General features: G+C 38.8%; 1 protein-coding gene and 1 long non-coding RNA gene across 5 annotated transcripts in view; one reads left to right on the top strand and one right to left on the bottom strand.

The window, feature by feature from the left end:
• LOC127987694 (uncharacterized) overlaps positions 1 to 20,844 on the bottom strand; it is a 2,462,016-nt gene that overhangs the window by 1,172,763 nt on the left and 1,268,409 nt on the right. The window lies entirely within an intron of this gene.
• Positions 2,286 to 20,844, top strand: part of LOC127987782 (uncharacterized) — a 38,211-nt gene continuing 19,652 nt past the window's right edge. For all 4 annotated transcript variants that reach the window (XR_008161385.1, XR_008161383.1, XR_008161382.1 and 1 more), the window contains exons 1-3: positions 2,286 to 3,109; positions 8,194 to 10,010; positions 16,170 to 16,243. This is a non-coding gene — a long non-coding RNA (uncharacterized LOC127987782). The remainder of the gene's footprint in view (positions 3,110 to 8,193; positions 10,011 to 16,169; positions 16,244 to 20,844) is intronic.

Genomic DNA, 20,844 nt, shown 5'->3' with positions numbered 1-20,844 from the left:
AAGACAATTAATGTTTCCCTTTTTAATGTTATTTAAAAAAATCACCACGGCAAAACCGTTCAAGCTATCCAAAATCCATTCGCAATTTAAGTTCCACAATGTTTTTTCAACATGTAGACAAAGTTTGGTGTGTATAGTACATTTCCCCTGTGAGGAGTATGCATTAATTCACATCGGAATTTGCCCAAAAATACATATTCAAATCAAAATAGCTGACTTCCTGTTGGTCGTAGCTTATGACTGTGAATTGGAAAATTGTCCGTCTTGATAAGAACAATTTATGTACCAAGTTTGGTGTCTTTAGCTAAAACTAACCCCCCCACTTTTGACAAAAGGTGGCGCTATAGAGTGCCTCCTTCACGTCCTTTTAAAAGCTTTTGCCATTGTCTAGATATCATTAATACTGATATGTGTTCTGAGTTTAATGTAAATCTTAGCTTGTTGTCTGCTTCAAAATCACCATTACAGAATATTCAAGTTTGACACATTGCCATGGCAACACTATATTAGATATCAGTATACCCACAACAGATTTGCATCGGCTATGTTTTGTCATTATTCTGCTGAAGTTTGAAGCAAATCGAGTAAAAATAAGACGCTGAATTCAAAGCATTTTGAAAATGACACACTCCCTGCTGCCAGTTGGTGGCGCTGTAACTTTGACACCTTATAGTTACATATATGCAAGTAACATATTACAATGAACAAACCAATGAAGTTTGATGAATCTCAGGAAATGTATGTGGATGTTTTTAGGCACTTCCTGTTTCAAATTTTTTGCCCTAATTTCAAAGCCTCACCACAGACGAACCGTTCGAGATATCAAAAATCCCCTCGCAATTTTTCATCCTCAATGTCTTGAGATCATGTTCACCAAGTTTTGTGACGAACGGATGGAAAACCTCAGAGGAGTATTTCAAATTCCAGAGCATACTTTTTTTAAACAGCCCTGAATAGCTGACTTCCTGTTGGGCGGAGCCTATGAAATAGAGCGCAAAAGTTGTTCGGCTTAATGAGATCTATAAGTGTACTGAGTTTCATTTAAATCCATGCAAGCATTTGTGAGCTATGGTTCAAGATTTCTGACTGTGTTCCAGGGGGCGCTGTAGAGCCCCTGTGCCACGCCCGGGTCCCAGCCTCTGCGGCGTCCTGATGGCCGCAGGTTCCAATGTGTGTGCCAATTTTCAAGAGTTTTTGACTATGTTAAGGCCCCCAAAAACCCCCGGAAGGTTCATAAAAAATAAAAATAATAAGAATAATCCTTAGGGGAACAATAGGGCCCTGCGCCCATTGGCTCGGGCCCAAATTAAAGCTGCAAGCAGCGATGAACGGGCCCTCGCACCCGGGCTCACCGCCATCGTGTGGCTTTAGTAAAAAGGTGAACGTTGAGAAATATGCATTTAATGTCCTAAATATAAGTGGAATATATCAAAGTATATCCCATATATGTGCCAATCTTACCGTTGCCAGCAGGTGGCGCTATCATTATAATGGAATATTGGCCTTCAGATATGTTCAGGCCAGGACTCTTATCAAACGTGAAGTTTGGGGAAGACTGAACATTTTATACTTGAGTTACAACAACTTCTCTTGCTGTGGCAAGACATCAAATTTTGTCATGGCGCCATGGAAACGCCCTTTAACAAAAACTCAAGATCTCCAAAAGTTAACATTGCACAGGCATTTAGATTAGACTGACCACAAAATATATGTTAATCTCAAAAAAATAATAGGAGTAGTTTGTCGCAGCGTAAAACATGTCACTTCCTGTTGCCAATAGGTGGCGCTATGACTATAACTGAATGTGGGCATGTAAAACTGTTAAGGGCAGAAGTTTTATCTAACATGTGAAGTTTGGGGCAGATTGGACATTGTATGTCTGAGTTACAGCAACTTCCTTTTTCATGGCGAAACATCGAAATTTGTCAGGCCACCATGGACACGCCCTTTAACGAAATCTAAAGATCTTCGCAATTTAACATCGCAAAGGGCTTAGGATTACACTGATCAGGTTTGGTGTTGATCTGAATAAATCTCTAGGAGGAGTTCGTTAAAGTACAACCCCTGAAAATGGCAAAAACAACGCCAGTTTTGCAGAGAAAATTCTAAATAACCGACTTCCTGTTGAGATTCGGATTTCGTACCAAGAGACTTTTTTGTAGGTATTGGTGTGTTACATGTGTATACCGATTTTTGTACATGTACGTGAAACATAGCTCGAGGCGCACTCTGTTGAAAGTGTATAGGTGGCGCTATCGAGCCATTTTGCCACACCTGATGGAATTTTGGCCTTCAGATGTGTTCAGGCCAGGACTCTTATCACACATGTGAAGTTTGGGGAAGATCGGACATTTTATGCCTGAGTTATAACATCTTTTATTCCCATGGCGAGACATCGAACTTCGTGACAGCGCCATGGACACGCCTTTTAACGAAAACTCAAGATCTTCACAACTTAACATCGCACAGGCCTTTAGATTAGACTGACCACAAAAAATACATTGATGTCATAAAATTTCTAGGAGTAGTTCATCGCAGTGTAAAATATGTCACTTCCTGTTGCCAATAGGTGGCGCTATGACTATAACTGAATATGGGCATGTCAATCTGTTCAGGTCAGGAGTCTCATCAAACATGTGAAGTTTGGGGCAGATTGGTCATTGTATGTCTGAGTTATAGCAACTTCCTGTTTCATGGCGAATCATCGAAATTCGCCAGGCCACCACGGACACGCCCATTAACGAAAACTCAAAAGCTTCGCAATTTAACATCGCAAAGGCCTTCAGATTAGGCATACCAAATTTGGTGTTGATCTGAATGAATCTCTAGGAGGAGTTCGTTAAAATACAACGCATGGAAATGACAAAAATGACACAAAATTTGCTCATAATATTAGTAATAACCGACTTCCTGTTGGGTTTCGGATTTTGCTCCAAGAGACTTTTTTGTAGGTATTGGAGAGTTACATGTGTATACCGATTTTCATACATGTACATGAAACGTAGCTCGAGGCGCACACCGTTGAACGTGTATAGGTGGCGCTGTTGAGCCATTTTGCCACACCCACTTCTGAAACCCATATCAGACGTAAATTTTCGCCAGTTCTGAGGTGTGTGCAAAGTTTCATGACTTTTCGAGCATGTTTAGGCCCTCAAAAATGCGATTCATTTTGGAGAAGAAGAATAATAATAAATATAGCTGCAAGCAGCGATGTCGGGCTCAAGCCATCAGTGCAACGCCACCCCGGTGGCATCAGGATAACTGTGCCCAGCGGGCATAAGCATTTACAGTAACCCTCTGACAATCAAGTTTTAAGGGATGTGGCAGTTAATGGGTTAATCCGACCAATCTAGACTTTGAAATCACATACACAGAACAATATATATAACTTTAGTAACACTTTATTTTAATATCTATAAAAAATGTATAAGGTGTGCATTGTAGCTGACACCTATATGAACACATTACAATTTTTTTTATGACTGCAAGTCTTTCTTCTCAAATGCTATTGAGCTTCAAATTTGCATTTTAGCCCATGTGAAAAAGTAGCATAATTTACATATGACTTACAGTTTGTTGTAATAAATATCAAACATTCAATTTAATTGTGCATTATAGCTGTCACCTAGATGAACAATTACAGTTGTTTTTATGACTGTAAGTCATTCTCTTCAAATGCTACTGACGTTAGAAAAGTGTATAACAATATCACATGTAACTTTAGAGACCGGCCCTAAATTTGAGACTCTAGAAAGTCCAATGTCAAGACAACTTTATGCCTGTTTTATTTTCTTTAGTTTTATTTTCTCTGTGCCGGATTGCTGATGTCCTATACCCAGGCATAGATGTCCATCCATCAATTACGAACATTCAGCCGCAAACATGAGGTGTGAGCGGTCGCGAGCGCGGATGGGAGAATGGCGCATGTTTTTTTTTTTGTTTTTTTGAGCAACTGGGATGGTGCCCCCTCTGGGAGTTGGTGCCCTACGAAGACTGCATACTATGCATATAGGGAGCGGCGGTACAATCTCGAAGATATATTCCTCAAACCATTTTACAAGAGGAGGTGATGCTAATCCTTCAAGAATCGCATAAAAGCTATTCAAGTGTACAGTTTCCTTTTATTGCATCTTGAAATAAATATTTCTGAATTCTGAATCAAACTGGGTTGTGTTTATTTATTTATTTTATAAGACAACTGAGACTTTAATCTCCTTTGTAATATATGTGCTTTTAAACCAAGAACAATTTATTTATAGATGTATTACTGCTTAATAATGACTATTATTAAGGGAAAAGGCTTTATAACCATGAACTATTTACTAATGCTTAGCTAATGAGTGCAATTATTATAAAGTGTTACCATTGCATATACTAATGTTAACAAATTAGACATTATTTTACAGTGTTACCAAATCCTTAAATAATGTATTAGTGTTTTGTAATGATTTTAATGACCTATAAGCATTTGTGAAATAGTTTTGCTTGCATTGCAGCTTTATCTGTCAGTTGAAGAGTTTTACTGTTACATCCATGAGATTAATAAATGTCATGTCACGTCACAGGTTGTCATAGGTCAGTATCAAATGAGTTTGAAATTATTATTTGCAGCACAAATTAGGGTTCTTAGGATGTTTTTAAATCCCTAAAACTGAGAGAAAAGGATAAGGCCTAAGAGATTTCTTAACCTGTAATGAAAGGAAAAAACACCACCATTAGCAACAACAAAAACAATAACAATTTAAAATACAGATTTTTTTTTTCCTGATTATTAAAGGGATGATTAGGTCTCTCTCTCTCTCTCTCTGCCAGACAGCCCCTCCCTACAGTCCACACACACTGTCACAGTCACCAACCCCCTCACACTCCCCCTCCCTCTCCCCCTCCCTTCCCTCACACAGACAGAGTGGCCAGAGTGAGATCATGTCAGTTGAGAAGTCTGACAGTTTTTTAATTTTCTTTTATCCATACAGTGTTGTAAAGTCGTGAAACTATGCATATTTCCTCAGAATGATTTGATCTTTGTATGAAAAAATGCTTTGAAGTGTTTGGAAGCTGCAATTTAAACATACAAGACAATTAATGTTTCCCTTTTTACTGTCATTTCAAAAATTCACCACGACAAAACCGTTCAAGCTAACCAAAATCCGTTCGCAATTTAAGTTCCTCAATGGTTTTTCTTAATGTAGACAAAGTTTGGTGTGTATAGTGTACTTCCCCTGGGAGGAGTATGCATTAATTCACAAAAGAAAATTCCCAAAAATCCATATTCAAGTCAAAATAGCCAACTTCCTGTTGGTCGTAGCTTATGACTGCGAATTAGAAAGTTGTCCGTCTTGATAAGAACAATTTACGTACCAAGTTTGGTGTCTGTAGCTAAAACTAATCCCCCCACTTTTGACAAAAGGTGGCGCTATAGAGCGCCTCTTCCACGCCCTTTTAAAAGCTTTTGCCATGGTCTAGCTATCTTTAATACTGATATCTGTTTCGAGTTTCATGTAAATCTGAGCTAGTTATCTGCCTAAAAATCACCAGAACAGAACATTCAAGTTTGACACGTTGCCATGGCAACACTATATTAGATATAAATATCCCCACGACAGATTGTCTTCGGCCGTGTTTTGTCATTATTCTGATGAAGTTTGAAGCAAATCAAGTAAAAATAAAATGCTGAATTCAAAGCGTTCTGAAAATGATTCACTTCCTGCTGCCAGTTGGTGGCGCTATAACTTTGACTCCTAAAAGTCACATATATACGATCGGTATCATACAACGAACAAACCAATTAAGTTTGATCAAATTCAGCAAATGTATGTGGATGTTATTATACATTTCCTGTTTCTCATTTCTCGCCATAATTTCAACGCCTCGCCACGGGCAAACCGTTCGAGATATCAAAAATCTCTTCGCAATTTAGCATCCCGAATGTCTTGAGATCGTGTTCACCGAGTTTTGAGGTGAACGGGTGGAGTTCCTCAGAGGAGTATATCAAATTCCAGAGCATGTGTTTTTCATAAAACCCTAAATAGCCAACTTCCTGTTGGGCGGAGCTTATGACATGCAGTGTGAAAGTTGTTTGGTTTGATGAGTTATATATATGTACCAAGTTTCATATGTATACGTGCAAGTATGCATGATATATGGCCCTCGGTACTACAGGGGGCGCTGTAGAGCCCCTGTGCCACGCCCTTGTATCAGACTCTGCCCGGCCCTAATGGCCGCAGGTTCCAAGGTGTGTGCCAATTTTCAAGAGTTTTTGAGCATGTTAAGGACCCCAAAAGCCCCCGAAACCTTAGAAAAAAATTAGAAGAATAAAAAAAAAAAAAAAAAAAATAATAATAATCCTAAGGAAAACAATAGGGCTCTCGCCCTCCAGGCTTGAGCCCTAATTAAAGCTGCAAGCAGCGATGAACGGGCCCTCGCACCCGGGCTCACCGCCATCGTGTGGCTTTAGTAAAAAGGTGTACGTTGAGAAATATGCATTTAAACTCATAAATATAAGTGCAATATATCAAAGTTTATTCTATATGTGTGCCAATCTTCCTGTTGCCAGCAGGTGGCGCTATCGTTATAATGGAATATTGGCATTCAGATGTGTTCAAGCCAGGACCCTTATCACACATGTGAAGTTTGGGCAAGATCGGACATTTTATGTCTGAGTTATAACATCTTTTATTCCCATGGCGAGACATCGAACTTCGTCATGGCGACATGGACATGCCTTTTAACAAAAACTCAAGATCTTCACAACTAAACATCACACAGGTCTTTAGATTAAACTGACCACAAAAAAGACATTGATGTCATAAAATTTCTAGGAGTAGTTTGTCACAGTGTAAAATATGTCACTTCCAGTTGCCAATAGGTGGCGCTATGACTATAACTGAATATTGGCATGTAGATCTGTTCAGGTGAAGAGTCTTATCAAAAATGTGAAGTTTGGGGCGGATTGGACATTGTATGTGTGAGTTATAGCACCATCATTTTTCATGGCGAATCATCGAAATTTGTCAGGCCGCCATGGACACGCCCTTTAACGAAACCTCAATTCCTTCGCAATTTAACATGGCAAAGGACTTTAGATTACACTGACCAAGTTTGGTGTTGATCTGAATAAATCTCTAGGAGGAGTTCGTTAAAATACAACCCCTGAAAATGACAAAAACAACACCAATTTTGCAGGGAAAATAAAAAATAACCGACTTCCTGTTGGGATTCGGATTTCGTACCAGGAGACTTTTTTGTAGCTATTGGTGTGTTACATATGTTAACCGATTTTCGTACATGTACATGACATGTAGCTCGAGGCGCACTCCATTGAAAATGTATAGGTGGCGCTATCGAGCCATTTTGCCACACCCAATGGAATATTAGCCTCCAGATGTGTTCAGGTCAGTACTCTTATCAAACATTTGAAGTTTGGGCAAGATCTGATATTTTATGACTGAGTTACAACAACTTCTACTCCCATGGCGAGACATCGAACTTTGACATGGCGCCATGGACACGCCCTTTAACGAAAACTCAAGATATTCTCAATTTAACATCGTACAGGCCTTTAGATTAGACTGACGACAAAAAAGACATTGATGTCAAAAATTTCTAGGAGTAGTTTGTCGCAGCGTAAAATATGTCACTTCCTGTTGCCAATAGGTGGCGCTATGACTATAACTGAATATGGTCATGTCAACCTGTTCAGGACAGGAGTCTCATCAAACATGTGAAGTTTGGGGCAGATTGGTCATTGTATGTCTGAGTTATAGCAACTTCCTGTTTCATGGCGAATCATCGAAATTCGCCAGGCCGCCACACACAGGCCCTTTAACGAAAACTCAAAAGCTTCGCAATTTAACATTGCAAAGGCCTTTAGATTAGGCATACCAAATTTGGTGTTGATCTGAATTAATCTCTAGGAGGAGATCGTTAAAATACAACGCATGGAAATAACAAAAATGACACAAAATTTGCTCATAATATTAGAAATAACCGACTTCCTGTTGGGTTTCGGATTTTGCTCCAAGAGACTTTTTTGTAGGTATTGGAGAGTTACATGTGTATACTGATTTTCATACATGTACATGAAACGTAGCTCGAGGCGCACACCGTTGAACGTGTATAGGTGGCGCTGTTGAGCCATTTTGCCACACCCACTTCTGAAACCCATATCAGACGTAAACTTTCGCCAGTTCTGAGGTGTGTGCAAAGTTTCATGACTTTTCGAGCATGTTTAGGCCCTCAAAAATGCGATTCATCTTAGAGAAGAAGAATAATAATAATAATTAAAGCTGCAAGCAGCGATGAACGGGCCCTCGCACCCGGGCTCACCGCCATCGTGTGGCTTTAGTAAAAAGGTGAACGTTGAGAAATATGCATTTAATGTCCTAAATATAAGTGGAATATATCAAAGTATATCCCATATATGTGCCAATCTTACTGTTGCCAGCAGGTGGCGCTATCATTATAATGGAATATTGGCCTTCAGATGTGTTCAGGCCAGGACTCTTATCAAACTTGTGAAGTTTGGGGAAGATTGAACATTTTATGCTTGAGTTACAACAACTTCTCTTGCTGTGGCAAGACATCAAATTTTGTCATGGCACCATGGAAACGCCCTTTAACAAAAACTCAAGATCTCCAAAAGTTGACATCGCACAGGCCTTTAGATTAGACTGACCACAAAAAAGACATTGATGTCAAAAAATTTCTAGGAGTAGTTTGTCACAGCGTAAAACATATCACTTCCTGTTGCCAATAGGTGGCGCTATGACTATAACTGAATGTGGGCATGTAGATCTGTTAAGGGCAGAAGTTTTATCTAACATGTGAAGTTTGGGGCAGATTGGACATTGTATGTCTGAGTTACAGCAACTTCCTTTTTCATGGCGAAACATCGAAATTTGTCAGGCCGCCATGGACACACCCTTTAACGAAATCTAAAGATCTTCGCAATTTAACATCGCAAAGGGCTTAAGATTACACTGACCAGGTTTGGTGTTGATCTGAATAAATCTCTAGGAGGAGTTCGTTAAAGTACAACCCCTGAAAATGGCAAAAACAACGCCAATTTTGCAGAGAAAATTCTAAATAACCAACTTCCTGTTGGGATTCGGATTTCGTACCAAGAGACTTTTTTGTAGGTATTGGTGTGTTACATGTGTATACCGATTTTTGTACATGTACGTGAAACATAGCTTGAGGCGCACTCTGTTGAAAGTGTATAGGTGGCGCTATCGAGCCATTTTGCCAAACCTGATGGAATTTTGGCCTTCAGATGTGTTCAGGCCAGGACTCTTATCACACATGTGAAGTTTGGGGAAGATCGGACATTTTATGCCTGAGTTATAACATCTTTTATTCCCATGGCGAGACATCGAACTTCGTGACGGCGCCATGGACACGCCTTTTAACGAAAACTCAAGATCTTCACAACTTAACATCGCACAGGCCTTTAGATTAGACTGACCACAAAAAATACATTGATGTCATAAAATTTATAGGAATAGTTCATCGCAGTGTAAAATATGTCACTTCCTGTTGCCAATAGGTGGCGCTATGACTATAACTGAATATGGGCATGTCAATCTGTTCAGGTCAGGAGACTCATCAAACATGTGAAGTTTGGGGCAGATTGGTCATTGTATGTCTGAGTTATAGCAACTTCCTGTTTCATGGCGAATCATCGAAATTCGCCAGGCCGCCATGGACACGCCCATTAACGAAAACTCAAAAGCTTCGCAATTTAACATTGCAAAGGCCTTCAGATTAGGCATACCAAATTTGGTGTTGATCTGAATGAATCTCTAGGAGGAGTTCGTTAAAATACAACGCATGAAAATGACAAAAATGACACAAAATTTGCTCATAATATTAGTAATAACCGACTTCCTGTTGGGTTTCGGATTTTGCTCCAAGAGACTTTTTTGTAGGTATTGGAGAGTTACATGTGTATACCGATTTTCATACATGTACATGAAACGTAGCTCGAGGCGCACACCGTTGAACGTGTATAGGTGGCGCTGTTGAGCCATTTTGCCACACCCACTTCTGAAACCCATATCAGACATAAATTTTCGCCAGTTCTGAGGTGTGTGCAAAGTTTCATGACTTTTCGAGCATGTTTAGGCCCTCAAAAATCCGATTCATTTTAGAGAAGAATAATAATAATAAATATAGCTGCAAGCAGCGATGGCGGGCTCAAGCCACCAATGCCATCGCCACCCCGGTGGCATCAGGTAAACTGTGCCCAGCGGGCACATGCATTCACAATATCCCTCTGGCAGTGAGGTTTTAAAGGATATGGCAGTTAAAGGGTTAATCCGAATCATCAAGACTTTAAAATCACATTCACAGAACAATATATATAACTTTAGTGACACTTTACAATAATATTTCATTTCTAAACATTATGTTAACACAAACAATATTTATATAGCATTCATTCATGTCAGTTAATATTCCAAACTTAAACATTAAAACATTGTTTTATTGTGATTTTTTTCCAAGCACATTTTACCAATTCCAAACCATATCAATCTTAATAACTACCATTATTTTTTATTTAATCATTTATGAGTGCTATACAATAGTCCAGGAAAGCTGGAAGAGAAAAACTCCTTATATTCATGTGTGCAGAATTATTGGGCATGTTTTCTTTTACAGATGAAATGCGCTAAAAAAAGAGTTTTAACTCTGTAAAGCCTGTGAGAAATATCAAACACAAATGCAATACAGAAATTGATAAGTTAAGACTTGGCCATTGTACAAAAAATGCTGACTGGGTCATGAGGTCAGAAAAGAAGAAGAAAAAAACAGGTCAAGAAGAACTGACAAAAAGAATTGCAAAATAATTAGGAATTAATGTGAAGATTAATTTTTAGTCAATTCTGCAAGACAGACTTTCAGGAAAGGGGGTGGAATAAAAAAGAGCTCCTAAATCTTAATCCTGGATTCTGGAAGATATATTCCTCAAACCATTGGACAAGAGAAGGTGGTGCTGGTCCTTCACGAGTCACTCTAATCTGTTCATAAAGCCTATATATAAAGTCTTAATATATAGTATTTCACAATACTTCATGGTATTCTAATTAAATCATTTTTTGGAATCTTAGATCTCTCAGAACCTGACACAGAGTAATTCTGGAGACTCCAGGAAAGTGGCAGTTCTGTAAAATGTTGGCGCTGGAGACTAAATGCTCCCTGATAGTTTCACACCTAATTCACTTACACACACACACACACACACACATTACCCACAGTGACAGAGGGACAGAGTTACATCAGATGTTTGATAGTTTTTTAATTTTCTATCATCCATATAGTGTTGTATAGTCATGAAACTATGCATATTTCCTCAGAATGACTTGTCTTCTATGTGTACATTTTTTTGAAGTGTTTAGAAGCTGCACTTTAAAAAAATAAAAAGACATTTACTGGTTACTTTTTACTGTTATTTCAATAAATCACCACAACAAAACCATTCAAGCTATCCAAAATTCATTCGCACCTGTTCTGTAAGATAAATTCTTTAAACAGTGGTAAAAGAGGATGTGGGGCTGAACCTTCAAGAGTCACTCAAAACTTATCTGTCCATAAAGCCTATAAAGAATTATTTCTTAATATACAGTTCACAATACTTCAGCTTGTTATTCTAATTAAGTGAGGGTCATTTTATCAGTAAATACATAAAATTCATATTATTTTTCTTTGAAAGATTTCTATAAATGATTTAAATCATACTCGTTTCTACAATAATTATTTAAAAGTAATCCTATAGCTCCATCTGGTGGCCATTATTGGTACTAAGAATTGCAAGCTTGATTTATAAGTTATGATAGTTTTAATTTTATGCTGGCTCTTGAAAATGTTAAAGCTATGAAACTTGCTTTGCTTCCTTCAAATGATGACTTCTACATATATAAAAAATTATGAAGAGTTGAAATGAAAAATTTTAAAGATATCGTAAAATAACTATTGTATTTTTTTATGTTACTTTAATAAATCGCTATGGCCACACCATTTAAGGTATCCTAAACCCATTCGCAATTTAACATCTTCAGTATATTAGCATCATGTTGAAAAAGTTTGGTGTGAACTACTTATGTCTTCTCGGAGGAGTATGAATTCATTTTTACATGCTGATTTTATCATAAATCCACAATAAAATTTCTGAGTTCTGTATCAATCTGTGTTGTTGTTTGTTTATTTTTATTTTTTTTATTTTTCATAGGAAGATAACTGAAAAGATTACTCTCCTTTTTAATAAATGTGCTTATAAACCAAGAACAAGCTATTTATAGCTGTATTTATAAACTGCTTACTACTGACTATTAATATTGGGACAAGGCTTTATAAAGCATAAACTGACTATTTACTAATGAGTGCAGTTATTATAAAGTGTTACCAATGCATTTACTAATGTTAACAAATTAGACATTATTTTACAGTGTTATTAAATCCTTTAATGACTTATAAGCATTTGTGAAAGAAGCTTAGTCTTCATCTGTGAACTGAACAGTTTTACTGTTACATCCATGAGATTATGTAAATTAAGATAAATGTCATGTCACAGGATGGAATAGGTCAGTATCAAATGAGTTGAAATTATTATTTGCAGCACAAATAAGTATTTTTAGAATTTTGTTTTTAATTCCTGAAACTGTCAGAAAAGGATAAGGCCTAAGAGATTTCTTAAGCTGTAATGAAAACAGCAATGTTAGCAACAGCAACAAAAAATAACAATTTAAAATACATTTTTTTCCTGGTGATTAAAGAGATGATTAAGTCTCTCTCTCTCTCTCTCATTGTGTCTGCCACTCAGCTCATGCCCATCCCCCACTCACACACACACTCACACACACACATGCACTCAGTCAGCACACATACATTGCTCAAACAGAGGGACAGAGTGAGTTGAGATGTCTGACAGTTTTTTTTTAATTTTCTTTTAATCATACAGTGTTGTAAGGTCATGAAACTATGCATATGTCCTCAGAATGATTTGATCTCTGTATGATTTTTTTTTAAAGTGTTTGGAAGCTGCAATTTAAAAATACAAGACAATTAATGATTCCCTTTTTACTGTCATTTCAAAAAATCACCACGACAAAACGGTTCAAGCTAACCAAAATCCGTTCGCAATTTAAGTTCCTCAATGTTTTTTCAACATGTAGACAAAGTTTGGTGAGTATAGTGAACATTTCCTCTGAGGAGAATGCATTAAATCAGAGCTCAATTTAAATATTCAAATAAAAATAGCCGACTTCCTGTTGGTCGTAGCTGATGACTGTGAATTAGAAAGTTGTCCGTCTTGATAAGAACAATTTATGTACCAAGTTTGGTGTCTGTAGCTAAAACTAAACCCCCCACTTTTGACAAAAGGTGGCGCTATAGCATGCCTCCTTCACGCCCTTTTAAAAGCTTTTCCCATTGTCTAGCTATCACTAATACTGATATGTGTTTTTAGTTTCATGTAAATCTGAGGTTGGTGTCTGCCTCAAACTCATCATAACAGAACATTCAAGTTTGACACGTTGCCATGGCAACGCCATATCAGATATCAATATCCCCACAACAGATTTACATCGGCCGTGTTTTGTCATTATTCTGATGAAGTTTTAAGTAAATCGAGTAAAAATAAGATGCTGAATTCAAAACATTTTGAAAATGACTCACTTCCTGCTGCCAGTTGGTGGCGCTATAACGTTGACTCTTAATAGTCACATATATACGATCGGTATCATACAACGAACAAACCAATGAAGTTTGATCAAATTCAGGAAATGTATGTGGATGTTATTAGACATTTCCTGTTTCTCATTTCTCGCCATAATTTCCACGCCTCGCTACGGGCAAACCGTTCGAGATATCAAAAATCCCCTCGCAATTTTTCGTCCCCAATGTCTTGAGATCATGTTCACCGAGTTTCGTGGCGAACGGGTTGAAAACCTCAGAGGAGTATTTCAAATTCCAGAGCATGCTTTTTTTAAACAGCTCTGAATAGCTGACTTCCTGTTGGGCGGAGCCTATGACATAAAGTGTGAAAGTTGTTCGGCTCAATGAGATCTATAAGTGTACCGAGTTTCATATAAATACATGCAAGTCTGTGTGAGCTATGGTTCAAGATTTCTGAAGGTGTTCCAGGGGGCGCTGTAGAGTCCCTGTGCCACGCCCGGGTCCCAGCCTCTGCGGCGTCCTGATGGCCGCAGATTCCAATGTGTGTGCCAATTTTCAAGAGTTTTTGAGCATGTTAAGGCCCCTAAAAACCCCCGGAAGGTTAAATAAAAAATAAAAAAAATAATAAGAATAATCCTTAGAAGAACAATAGGGCTCTTCGCCCCTTCGGGCTTGAGCCCTAATAATAATAATAATAATAATAATAATAATAATAATAAACGGAGCAATTCCAAGAGGGTCCTCACACCATCGGTGCTCGGGCCCTAATTAAAGCTGCAAGCAGCGATGAACGGGCCCTCGCACCCGGGCTCACCGCCATCGTGTGGCTTTAGTAAAAAGGTGAACGTTGAGAAATATGCATTTAATGTCCTAAATATAAGTGGAATATATCAAAGTATATCCCATATATGTGCCAATCTCACGTTGCCAGCAGGTGGCGCTATCATTATAATGGAATATTGGCCTTCAGAGGTGTTCAGGCCAGGACTCTTATCAAACATGTGAAGTTTGGGGAAGATTGAACATTTTATGCTTGAGTTACAACAACTTCTCTTGCTGTGGCAAGACATCAAATTTTGTCATGGCGCCATGGAAACGCCCTTTAACAAAAACTCAAGATCTCCAAAAGTTAACACTGCACAGGCCTTTAGATTAGACTGACCACAAAATATATGTTAATCTCAAAATAATTATAGGAGTAGTTTGTTGCAGCGTAAAACATGTCACTTCCTGTTGCCAATAGGTGGCGCTATGACTATAACTGAATGTGGGCATGTAGATCTGTTAAGGGCAGATGTTTTATCTAACATGTGAAGTTTGGGGCAGATTGGACATTGTATGTCTGAGTTACAGCAACTTCCTTTTTCATGGCGAAACATCGAAATTTGTCAAGCCGCCATGGACACGCCCTTTAACGAAATCTAAAGATCTTCGCAATTTAACATCGCAAAGAGCTTAAGATTACACTGACCAGGTTTGATGTTGATCTGAATAAATCTCTAGGAGGAGTTCGTTAAAATACAACCCCTGAAAATGGCAAAAACAACGCCCATTTTGCAGAGAAAATTCTAAATAACCGACTTCCTGTTGGGATTCGGATTTCGTACCAAGAGACTTTTTTGTAGGTCTTGCTGTGTTACATGTGTATACCGATTTTTGTACATGTACGTGAAACATAGCTCAAGGCGCACTCTGTTGAAAGTGTATAGGTGGCGCTATCGAGCCATTTTGCCACACCTGATGGAATTTTGGCCTTCAGATGTGTTCAGGCCAGGACTCTTATCACACATGTGCAGTTTGGGGAAGATCGGACATTTTATGCCTGAGTTATAACATATTTTATTCCCATGGCGAGACATCGAACTTCGTGACGGCGCCATGGACACGCCTTTTAACGAAAACTCAAGATCTTCACAACTTAACATCGCACAGGCCTTTAGATTAGACTGACCACAAAAAATACGTTGATATCATAAAATTTCTAAGAGTAGTTCATCGCAGTGTAAAATATGTCACTTCCTGTTGCCAGTAGGTGGCGCTATGACTATAATTGAATATGGGCATGTCAATCTGTTCAGGTCAGGAGTCTCATCAAACATGTGAAGTTTGGGGCAGATTGGTCATTGTATGTCTGAGTTATAGCAACTTCCTGTTTCATGGCGAATCATCGAAATTCGCCAGGCCGCCACGGACACGCCCATTAACGAAAACTCAAAAGCTTCGCAATTTAACATCGCAAAGGCCTTCAGATTAGGCATACCAAATTTGGTGTTGATCTGAATGAATCTCTATGAGGAGTTCGTTAAAATACAACGCATGGAAATGACAAAAATGACACAAAATTTGCTCATAATATTAGTAATAAACGACTTCCTGTTGGGTTTCGGATTTTGCTCCAAGAGACTTTTTTGTAGGTATTGGAGAGTTACATGTGTATACTAATTTTCATACATGTACATGAAACGTAGCTCGAGGCGCACACTGTTGAACGTGTATAGGTGGCGCTGTTGAGCCATTTTGCCACACCCACTTCTGAAACCCATATCAGACGTAAATTTTCGCCAGTTCTGAGGTGTGTGCAATGTTTCATGACTTTTCGAGCATGTTTAGGCCCTCAAAAATGCGATTCATTTTGGAGAAGAAGAATAATAATAATAATTAAAGCTGCAAGCAGCGATGAACGGGCCCTCGCACCCGGGCTCACCGCCATCGTGTGGCTTTAGTAAAAAGGTGAACGTTGAGAAATATGCATTTAAACTCATAAATATAAGTGCAATATATCAAAGTTTATTCCATATGTGTGCCAATCTTCCTTTTGCCAGCAGGTGGCGCTATCGTTATAATGGAATATTGGCCTTCAGATGTGTTCAAGCCAGGACCCTTATCACACATGTGAAGTTTGGGCAAGATCGGACATTTTATGCCTGAGTTATAACATCTTTTATTCCCATGGCGAGACATCGAACTTCGTCATGGCGACATGGACATGCCTTTTAACAAAAACTCAAGATCTTCACAACTAAACATCACACAGGTCTTTAGATTAGACTGACCACAAAAAAGACATTGATGTCATAAAATTTCTAGGAGTAGTTTGTCACAGTGTAAAATATGTCACTTCCAGTTGCCAATAGGTGGCGCTATGACTATAACTGAATATTGGCATGTAGATCTGTTCAGGTGTAGAGTCTTATCAAAAATGTGAAGTTTGGGGCGGATTGGACATTGTATGTGTGAGTTATAGCACCATCATTTTTCATGGCGAATCATCGAAATTTGTCAGGCCGCCATGGACACGCCCTTTAACGAAACCTCAATTCCTTCGCAATTTAACATGGCAAAGGGCTTTAGATTACACTGACCAAGTTTGGTGTTGATCTGAATAAATCTCTAGGAGGAGTTCGTTAAAATACAACCCCTGAAAATGACAAAAACAACACCAATTTTGCAGGGAAAATTAAAAATAACCGACTTCCTGTTGGGATTCGGGTTTCGTACCAAGAGACTTTTTTGTAGCTATTGGTGTGTTACATATGTTTACCGATTTTCGTACATGTATATGACATGTAGCTCGAGGCGCACTCCATTGAAAATGTATAGGTGGCGCTATCGAGCCATTTTGCCACACCCAATGGAATATTAGCCTCCAGATGTGTTCAGGTCAGTACTCTTATCAAACATTTGAAGTTTGGGCAAGATCTGATATTTTATGACTGAGTTACAACAACTTCTACTCCCATGGCGAGACATCGAACTTTGACATGGCGCCATGGACACGCCCTTTAACGAAAACTCAAGATCTTCTCAATTTAACATCGTACAGGCCTTTAGATTAGACTGACGACAAAAAAGACATTGATGTCAAAAATTTCTAGGAGTAGTTTGTCGCAGCGTAAAATATGTCACTTCCTGTTGCCAATAGGTGGCGCTATGACTATAACTGAATATGGTCATGTCAAACCGTTCAGGACAGGAGTCTCATCAAACATTTGAAGTTTGGGGCAGATTGGTCATTGTATGTCTGAGTTATAGCAACTTCCTGTTTCATGGCGAATCATCGAAATTCGCCAGGCCGCCACACACAGGCCCTTCAACGAAAACTCAAATGCTTCGCAATTTAACATCGCAAAGGCCTTTAGATTAGGCATACCAAATTTGGTGTTGATCTGAATTAATCTCTAGGAGGAGTTCGTTAAAATACAACGCATGGAATTGACAAAAATGACACAAAATTTGCTCATAATATTAGAAATAACCGACTTCCTGTTGGGTTTCGGATTTTGCTCCAAGAGACTTTTTTGTAGGTATTGGAGAGTTACATGTGTATACCGATTTTCATACATGTACATGAAACGTAGCTCGAGGCGCACACCGTTGAACGTGTATAGGTGGCGCTGTTGAGCCATTTTGCCACACCCACTTCTGAAACCCATATCAGACGTAAATTTTCGCCAGTTCTGAGGTGTGTGCAAAGTTTCATGACTTTTCGAGCATGTTTAGGCCCTCAAAAATGCGATTCATCTTAGAGAAGAAGAATAATAATAATAATAATAATAATAATAATAATAAACGGAGCAATTCCAAGAGGGTCCTCACACCATCGGTGCTCGGGCCCTAATTAAAGCTGCAAGCAGCGATGAACGGGCCCTCGCACCCGGGCTCACCGCCATCGTGTTGCTTTAGTAAAAAGGTGAACGTTGAGAAAAATGCATTTAATGTCCTAAATATAAGTGGAATATATCAAAGTATATCCCATATATGTGCCAATCTTACCGTTGCCAGCAGGTGGCGCTATCATTATAATGGAATATTGGCCTTCAGACGTGTTCAGGACAGGACTCTTATCGAACATGTGAAGTTTGGAGAAGATTGAACATTTTATGCTTGAGTTGCAACAACTTCTCTTGCTGTGGCAAGACATCAAATTTTGTCATGGCGCCATGGAAACGGCCTTTAACAAAAACTCAAGATCTCCAAAAGTTAACATTGCACAGGCCTTTAGATTAGACTGACCACAAAATATATGTTAATCTCAAAAAAATTATAGGAGTAGTTTGTCGCAGCGTAAAACATGTCACTTCCTGTTGCCAATAGGTGGCGCTATGACTATAACTGAAAGTGGGCATGTAGATCTGTTAAGATAACAACGCCAATATTGCAGAGAAAATTCTAAATAACCGACTTCCTGTTGGGATTCGGATTTCGTACCAAGAGACTTTTTTGTAGGTATTGGTATGTTACATGTGTATACCGATTTTTGTACATGTATGTGAAACATAGCTCGAGGCGCACTCTGTTGAAAGTGTATAGGTGGCGCTATCGAGCCATTTTGCCACACCTGATGGAATTTTGGCCTTCAGATCGGACAAGATCGGACATTTTATGCCTGAGTTATAACATCTTTTATTCCCATGGCGAGACATCGAACTTCGTGACGGCGCCATGGACACGCCTTTTAACGAAAACTCAAGATCTTCACAACTTAACATCGCACAGGGCTTTAGATTAGACTGACCACAAAAAATACATTGATGTCATAAAATTTCTAGGAGTAGTTCATCGCAGTGTAAAATATGTCACTTCCTGTTGCCAATAGGTGGCGCTATGACTATAACTGAATATGGGCATGTCAATCTGTTCAGGTCAGGAGTCTCATCAAACATGTGAAGTTTGGGGCAGATTGGTCATTGTATGTCTGAGTTATAGCAACTTCCTGTTTCATGGCGAATCATCGAAATTCGCCAGGCCGCCACGGACACGCCCATTAACGAAAACTCAAAAGCTTCGCAATTTAACATCGCAAAGGCCTTCAGATTAGGCATACCAAATTTGGTGTTGATCTGAATGAATCTCTAGGAGGAGTTCGTTAAAATACAACGGATGGAAATGACAAAAATGACACAAAATTTGCTCATAATATTAGTAATAACCGACTTCCTGTTGGGTTTCGGATTTTGCTCCAAGAGACTTTTTTGTAGATATTGGAGAGTTACATGTGTATACCGATTTTCATACATGTACATGAAACGTAGCTCGAGGCGCACACCGTTGAACGTGTATAGGTGGCGCTGTTGAGCCATTTTGCCACACCCGCTTCTGAAACCTATATCAGACGTAAATTTTCGCCAGTTCTGAGGTGTGTGCAAAGTTTCATGACTTTTCGAGCATGTTTAGGCCCTCAAAAATGCGATTCATTTTGGAGAAGAAGAATAATAATAATAATAATAATAATAATAATAATAATAATAATAATAATAATAATAAACGGAGCAATTCCAAGAGGGTCCTCACACCATCGGTGCTCGGGCCCTAATTAAAGCTGCAAGCAGCGATGAACGGGCCCTCGCACCCGGGCTCACCGCCATCGTGTGGCTTTACTAAAAAGGTGAACGTTAAGAAATATGCATTTAAACTCATAAATATAAGTGCAATATATCAAAGTTTATTCCATATGTGTGCCAATCTTCCTGTTGCCAGCAGGTGGCGCTATCGTTATAATGGAATATTGGCATTCAGATGTGTTCAAGCCAGGACCCTTATCACACATGTGAAGTTTGGGCAAGATCGGACATTTTATGTCTGAGTTATAACATCTTTTATTCCCATGGCGAGACATCGAACTTCGTCATGGCGACATGGACATGCCTTTTAACAAAAACTCAAGATCTTCACAACTAAACATCACACAGGTCTTTAGATTAAACTGACCACAAAAAAGACATTGATGTCATAAAATTTCTAGGAGTAGTTTGTCACAGTGTAAAATATGTCACTTCCAGTTGCCAATAGGTGGCGCTATGACTATAACTGAATATTGGCATGTAGATCTGTTCAGGTGAAGAGTCTTATCAAAAATGTGAAGTTTGGGGCGGATTGGACATTGTATGTGTGAGTTATAGCACCATCATTTTTCATGGCGAATCATCGAAATTTGTCAGGCCGCCATGGACACGCCCTTTAACGAAACCTCAATTCCTTCGCAATTTAACATGGCAAAGGACTTTAGATTACACTGACCAAGTTTGGTGTTGATCTGAATAAATCTCTAGGAGGAGTTCGTTAAAATACAACCCCTGAAAATGACAAAAACAACACCAATTTTGCAGGGAAAATAAAAAATAACCGACTTCCTGTTGGGATTCGGATTTCGTACCAGGAGACTTTTTTGTAGCT

This window comes from Carassius gibelio, chromosome B22 (genome assembly GCF_023724105.1).
Source record: "Carassius gibelio isolate Cgi1373 ecotype wild population from Czech Republic chromosome B22, carGib1.2-hapl.c, whole genome shotgun sequence".
Lineage (NCBI taxonomy): Eukaryota > Metazoa > Chordata > Actinopteri > Cypriniformes > Cyprinidae > Carassius > Carassius gibelio.
The sequence above is the reverse complement of the archived record's forward strand: the minus strand, read 5'-3'. Positions and strand labels throughout refer to the sequence as shown.